Source organism: Triturus cristatus, chromosome 8, assembly GCF_964204655.1.
Source record: "Triturus cristatus chromosome 8, aTriCri1.1, whole genome shotgun sequence".
Lineage (NCBI taxonomy): Eukaryota > Metazoa > Chordata > Amphibia > Caudata > Salamandridae > Triturus > Triturus cristatus.
The window spans coordinates 982,595,203-982,601,788 of record NC_140591.1 but is presented as its reverse complement, the minus strand read 5'-3'; the positions used below and the strand labels follow the sequence as shown (position 1 = coordinate 982,601,788).

The 6,586-nt window shown below is 40.0% G+C and overlaps 1 pseudogene; it reads right to left on the bottom strand.

The window, feature by feature from the left end:
• Positions 1–5,436: 5,436 nt before the first annotated feature.
• On the bottom strand, positions 5,437–6,081 carry LOC146805321 (large ribosomal subunit protein eL8 pseudogene; annotated as a pseudogene).
• Positions 6,082–6,586: the final 505 nt, after the last annotated feature.

Below are 6,586 nucleotides of genomic sequence, written 5' to 3'. Positions count from 1 at the left end.
CACTGAGGATGACTGTCACCTTTCACTTGCATGTTGCTGTGTTTGGCTGTTAAGGTGAAACCTTTGCCCAGACAGTGTTATAATGCATAACAAGTATTTGCAATGCAATAGGTCTCGCATTAGTTAAATGCAGAGCTATTGCTTTGCAAATGTAAAAGAAATGTGGCGCCCGCCTGCCTTTGTTTTTTTCAATTATTTTCTTTTGTAGCAATACGCCACAATTTTGCTTTAGATGTGTAAAGCTAAAGCGCAGTGTGCCGCTTTTGGCACTGAGAGAGCAGAAATGTGTATCCTACTCGGGGTACCTGTTAGGAGTGCATTGAAACTATTTATAGTATGCACTCTCCTATTATTCAGTGTTATGGATGTAAGTAGATGATAGAAGAACCGTGCACTAATTACCATATCCTTTCAATATTAACGGGATTCAATGTGAGTTTAACAATTGATTTATAGAATTTTAGTGACTGATATAAAATAATGTAACACACTTACATAAGGGTTTATTAGTGCTGTGGCACAGGGCCGGCTTTAGTGCTGGTGGCGCCCTGTGCGACAATGTTTGTTGGCGCCCCCCCAATGACCACCTCCACCACGGATTCTCTCACTAGCACCCTCTAACAGTGACCAAGTCTCCATAACCACTCTCTCTCAGATGCATTGAATTAGTTATATAGCTCCACTCATACCATTGTAGGGTGTCAGAGCACTTTGCATCACACAGAGACAATCAATCATACATGTGTAAATCAGTGTATAGGAAATGTTACATAAGCCAAAAGACTAAAAGTGTAGGAGTCACATGTCATCCATACTGGTAGGCAGCATAGTTTGAGAGTGCTTGGTGTGGAGAAGCACAAACTCAGAGTCGAAAAAGAAACAGCATAGTTGGGAGTTTTCTTTAATAATAAGAATCGATTTCTAGCCAAATTAACCCTTTTTGCAACATTAACCAATATTCTAATAATGTATACTTTGCAGTGTGTATACAGTTCTAGGATGAAAGTTAATAGCTCACTATTCTATATTAGGACTTTAAGTTATAAATTGCAAGTAACAAAAGGATGTCACTTTTGAAAGCAGTAACCTGCTGATCTGTTTACCAGCCGCGGTCGGTAGTAGGAGTAACTGCAGGGCGGTGACGTGGGGAGGGGGAGGGGCAAGGTGGGGAATAGTAAACTATGGATTACGGAGGTTTACATGTAAGTTAATATATAAATTAATAAAAACGAATTTCGTTGCGTGCACTGCATCGCATTTGGGGATGCAGTGCACGCAACGAAATTCGTTTTATTAATTTATATGTTAACTTACCTGTAAACCTCCGTAATCCATAGTTTACTACCCCCCACCTTGCCCCTCCCCCTCCCCACATCACCGCCCTGCAGTTACTCCTACTACCGACCGCGGTTGCTGTTTACATCATACGCACTCTGTGATCTACTTGGTACACGTTCTTTGCAGCAGGCATATTAACCCTCTGCACTAACTTCACCTAAGTCAAAACCTCAACTATACAAAAGGCTGATCTCTCTCCAGGAAGATAATTATTCACATGAGTTATCTTGACATTTATGTGAGGCCTGGTAATTGCGGGGGTAAGAAACGCTGCAGCAGGTGTTTCAAAAGCATAATAAACTTTCAAACACGGCGCCCCCAGGAAGCCAGCACCCGGTGCGGTGGCACTGGTCGCACCGCCCTAAAGCCGGCCCTGCTGTGGAACACTGATATATTAAATGTATTTGAATGTGTATTATGCTTATGATGTAGTTAAATATGTGTATTAATGTAGTTTAGTGGAGGTATCTATTGAAGATGCATTTGAAATATGAAAATGTTGAACGTGAATAACATGGTGCCTTTGCTATTTTAGCCTATGTCATAGGCCTGAGTTCACAAAACGTTGAATGTTCTCATTTCTGAAAGCAATGCTTAGGTTCCCATGCATATTTGGATAGTGTTACTTGTTTTTCATGCTTTGCATTGCACGTGGACAGCACTCTGTTAGCGAATAGTAAGATTATTGTTTCCATTAGATAGTTGAGGTATGAAGGAGTTACAGTTAGCCTGGCCTGGCGAAGATAAGGTGGAAAGAGGTGCATTCGGATGGGAGAAGGAGAAAAACCAAGAAAAAATTGTTGCACGGGAGTGTACATGGAGAAGGCTGTGGAAGTACTCGATGTCATGGAAAAATCATGTGGCTGAGCCTAATGTGAAGAAAGTCGAGAAAAGCATTATGGGACTTCTGTTGAATGTGATTTTGTGCATATGATGCATTGTAGTTCAGCATCTGGAAGTTAGCTTGATTCTTTCTGTCAGTGGCTTCATGACCGCTTGATCCATCTGATGTTGGAGTGACATCTTAGGAAGACTCTAATCATTGCTTTTCTTTCCTGAATCTTTTGTCCTAAATACTAAGAAGGGATGCCACTCTAGTTAGAGTAGGGATAGATAGAACTAAATGCTCTTCTCCCACAAAGAGCCAATGCAGGGAAACATTCACTCTTGCTTTTTGATTACCTGCATAATAATCATAGAACTCATTGTCCTTAAGCTACAGCATCAAGTGGATCTTTTCCGAATATTTGGATTCCTACTGTTCCCATAGTACTTTTATAGTATTTTGCTGCGATTCTCATATGTCCAACTATTTTTGAATTTGTAATAAATACTGACTAACCTTCAATTGGTTGTCAAATTGGGTTATAGTGTAGCTAAGAATTGGTTACACCTTATACTAAATTGGTTTATGAAATTTGCTCCCCTTTACACTTCCATGCTGCAAAAAAGGACCATCGGAGGACAGACATCAGAGAGTTCCTGAGTCACCGGGCCCAGGCCCTATCAGTACAAAAGTTCATAAATGGAAGAGAAATGGTTATGAGCGTTTACAAGGAACGGCACAATGATAACATGCCAATGTTTATCTTAATAGCACCCGTATCGAAGAGTTCTCTGCAGAGTCACCTGTGTGGTGAATCGCATTCTCAAATTACGGTACAGTCAAAACATGCCAGTGTTTATATTAATAGCACGCATATCAACAAGTGCTCCTCAGAGTCACTGAATAGTGACAGGTGTACACATACTTCCATGCTGGTAAACAAACTGTATCAATACGGCGTGTCGGCTAAACCCGATTGTTAGCAATGCCCGATAGAAGTAGGCAATCATGCGCATAGAAAAAGGCTAGAGACTAAACAAAAAACTCGGGTAACCTTAGAATGGACGTCATGTTGGAAGAGTAAACAAGTTTATGTAAACTAAGCAAACGCGATTTGAAGATAAAAAGATGAGCCAGCAAAAAAGGAAAAAAGGCATAAAAACAACATTAAACAAAACTAACGTTCCCCCGCCAGGAAAGGAGCACGTCCCAAAACTGCAGTGCAGGGCTCGAGCAGAGAACTCATCTCCACTCGCTCATACTAGAGAACCGAAATGACCCATCTGTGAACTTTATGGCAGCACTGCATCACCCCTGGACATCAGCGAGCAAAAGTGAAAGAGATGGAGCAACATTAAACACAAGCATTTGCAATGCAATAGGTCTCGCTTTAATTAAATGCAGAACTATTCCTTTAGAAATGTAAAAGAAATGTGGCATCTCCCTGCCTTTTTTTTATTCACTGCCTTTTGTAGCAATGGCGGTAACCTGCAATTTTGATTTAGATGTTTAAAGCTATTGCGCGTCATGCCGCTTTAAGTCCAAAAGTCAATAAATAGATGTAAAATAGTTATGCGGCCGCCATATTTTTTTCTATTTATTTACTATTGTAGCAATTGTGGCAAGCTGCGCTTTACCTAAATTTGTTTAAAAGTAAAGCAAGCGTGCTATAAAAGTAAATAAATGGGAATAAAATGCGGCATCCGCCCACCTAATTTAAAAAAAAAGTTGTGCGTGCTTGCACAGGAACAAAAAATAAATAAATAAAATGTTACCTTGCATGTCGGGGAAGTGCGGTTCGGGCAGTACATAGATGTTGGGCCTGTAATGGCAGCCACGCCGAAGAAGCCTTTAACAAAAGAGTGCTCACAAAGCATAAATTAAACATGCAGAGTAACTACACATTTAATTGAGGCAGTCCTTATGGGAGGTTATAAAAATAGAAAAGGCTGGACTAGTAAGCAAAGTACCCCAAACACAATGAAGCATTTACAAAGGACAGTCACAAGAGCCAATTGAAAACATGCGCGGGCAATGGGCAGAACTTCTAGCCCATATCTTGAAGACAGCCTGTCTCCATTAGACAGCGCAAGCACTGTCAAGGCAAGACCTAAATATAACAAAATAATGAAGTAATGCTATCACAAAATGTGCCGAATTACGTGACATAGTATGTCTTTTCTTGCTGCATAATTTAGTCAACTCTGTCACATAATTTGGCTATCCCCTGTCTCATAATTCCAGTGGGCCTGATTGTAATGAAAATAATGGTATCTAATGTGCTAATGTGTGGTATAGGGGGTACAGTTCATACTTTCCCTACGCCTGTCAAGGTATATCAGAAGTTAGAATACTTTTAAGGCCCTGCAGTCAACCCCCATCTGAGCATGGCCACCTGCAGGTGCAGGGCCTAGCCATAGGGCCAGCTCACAGCCCAACCTCTACTGTATGTTGGATGCAGGGTCTGGTGTGACATGATGCCATTAATGATGTCATTTAACTTGTTATGCATAATGTAACATATGAGGTGAAGTGCATGGCGGTGGCACAAGTTATACTCAGCTCAGAAAACTATAACTGGTGAATTTCAGTGTTTTTTGTTTTAAAACATAATTTTTATATTGTTTCAAGGACTGTACATAACATCACTTTTACCTTTGTCTTTTCACTGAATTTCTAGTTTTTTCTTAAACAAAAAGTGAGATCTTCTTACAGTACAAAATTATAAAGTCACCTTAGCCTTTGTTTTTTTTTTCTGAACTTCTATGTTTTTTTAAACGTAAAGTAAGATCTTACTACCATACCTAACTATAATGCCACTTTACCTTTTGTTTTTTCAGTGAATTTCTGGGTATCTTTTGATCATAATCACCCAACTTCACTGAGCAAAGCGTTTGTCCATGCACAGGACCGGACTGGGTGTAGGGCCTGCATCCAGGTCCATTGTGCATCACCTGTGGGCGGCCAATCCCCTGGTAAGCAGGACTGTTGCCCAAGCACTGCAAAATATAATTTTTTTAAATAATCAAATTACTTCAAATTACATCTATGGAAACTTTTGGTAACATCTAATAGTTAATAATTAAATACAAAAGGTTTAGGTGAGGAGGGATTTTTACACACATACTTAGAAAAACAATTATAATAAAATGAATACATTTAAATTGATTAATTCTTTTTTTCAGGGACTTGACATGTAATATCATTTCAGAAAAAAACAATGCAGCACTTTTCTTTCATACTTTATCATATACAGAACAGATGCTGTTGACTTAACCCAGCTTGGTGGCCAACTCTTTTGCCTTGGCTTTCTCAAGTTTTGCACTACGAGCCACTGATTTGGGTCCCAGGATACCAAGACCCCAGTGAAGACCAATCTCATAGTATCTGTCATTGTAGTTGGTTCTGACAGCCTCGATCAGCTTGGCTAGTGCACCCTTATCTTCCAAATTTACTTGCGTGAAGGCAACTGAAGTGCAGGTCTTCCTGTGGACAAGTCGTTCCAGCCTGGCCTTTCCTTTGATGATGCAGTATGGAACACCCATTTTACCGCACAGAGCAGGCAAGAAAACTACTAGCTCAATAGAGTCCGCATCATGGGCAATAACCACCAATTGGGCCTTCTTATATACAACCAGAGTAATGACTGTGCTCACGCCTGCACAGAGCACTGGTGGCCTCTTGAGAGACAAGAGACTCTGCTTCTTCTCCTGCTTAGTCTCTAGTCTGTATCTGTTGGCCATCTTAAAGAGCTGAGTATCCATCTGTCTGTCCAGGGCCTGCATGAACTGGTTGATCGCAGGTGGTGCTTAAAGTCTCTTGTAGAGGATGGACCTCTGGCGCTGCTCTCGGATATTGCAAGGTCATTTTATGAAGCGCTTCAGGTCACGCTTAGGCTCAATATCCTGGCCTGTGCCATAGTTTAATTTATTAAATAAATATTTATAATAAATAATTACTTTTCCCTATTCTTTACAATAGAAAGATCACCGCCTGGTGACAGAAACCTTCTCCAACATGTGGAAAGTTACAGTGGTACCTTTACACACGTAAACTAGTCTCCACCCCCTGAATTTAGGAGGTGGAGACATGTAAGTCTTTTTTTTAATTTAAAGTTTAAGTTTATTTTCATAGTTAATTAAAACCATTGCAAAACAATTTATTAGTTACTACTGAACCAATAATTTACGCTTGTAAATAATTCAACTTTAATTTTTCAAAAACAACCAAGTTTGTCAGATTCTTGTGTTTAAAAAGCGTGATATGTGAAGGTACAATTATGGATGCTAGAATAAAACGCGTGCTTGGAAGTGTACAGACTGCTTCACAGTGAATATCCTACTACTTCCTAGGATCTATAGTCTTGATATTTTTCTCCACACTCCTGAAGAATCTTTCCAGCACTCAATTGAGTCTCAGTTC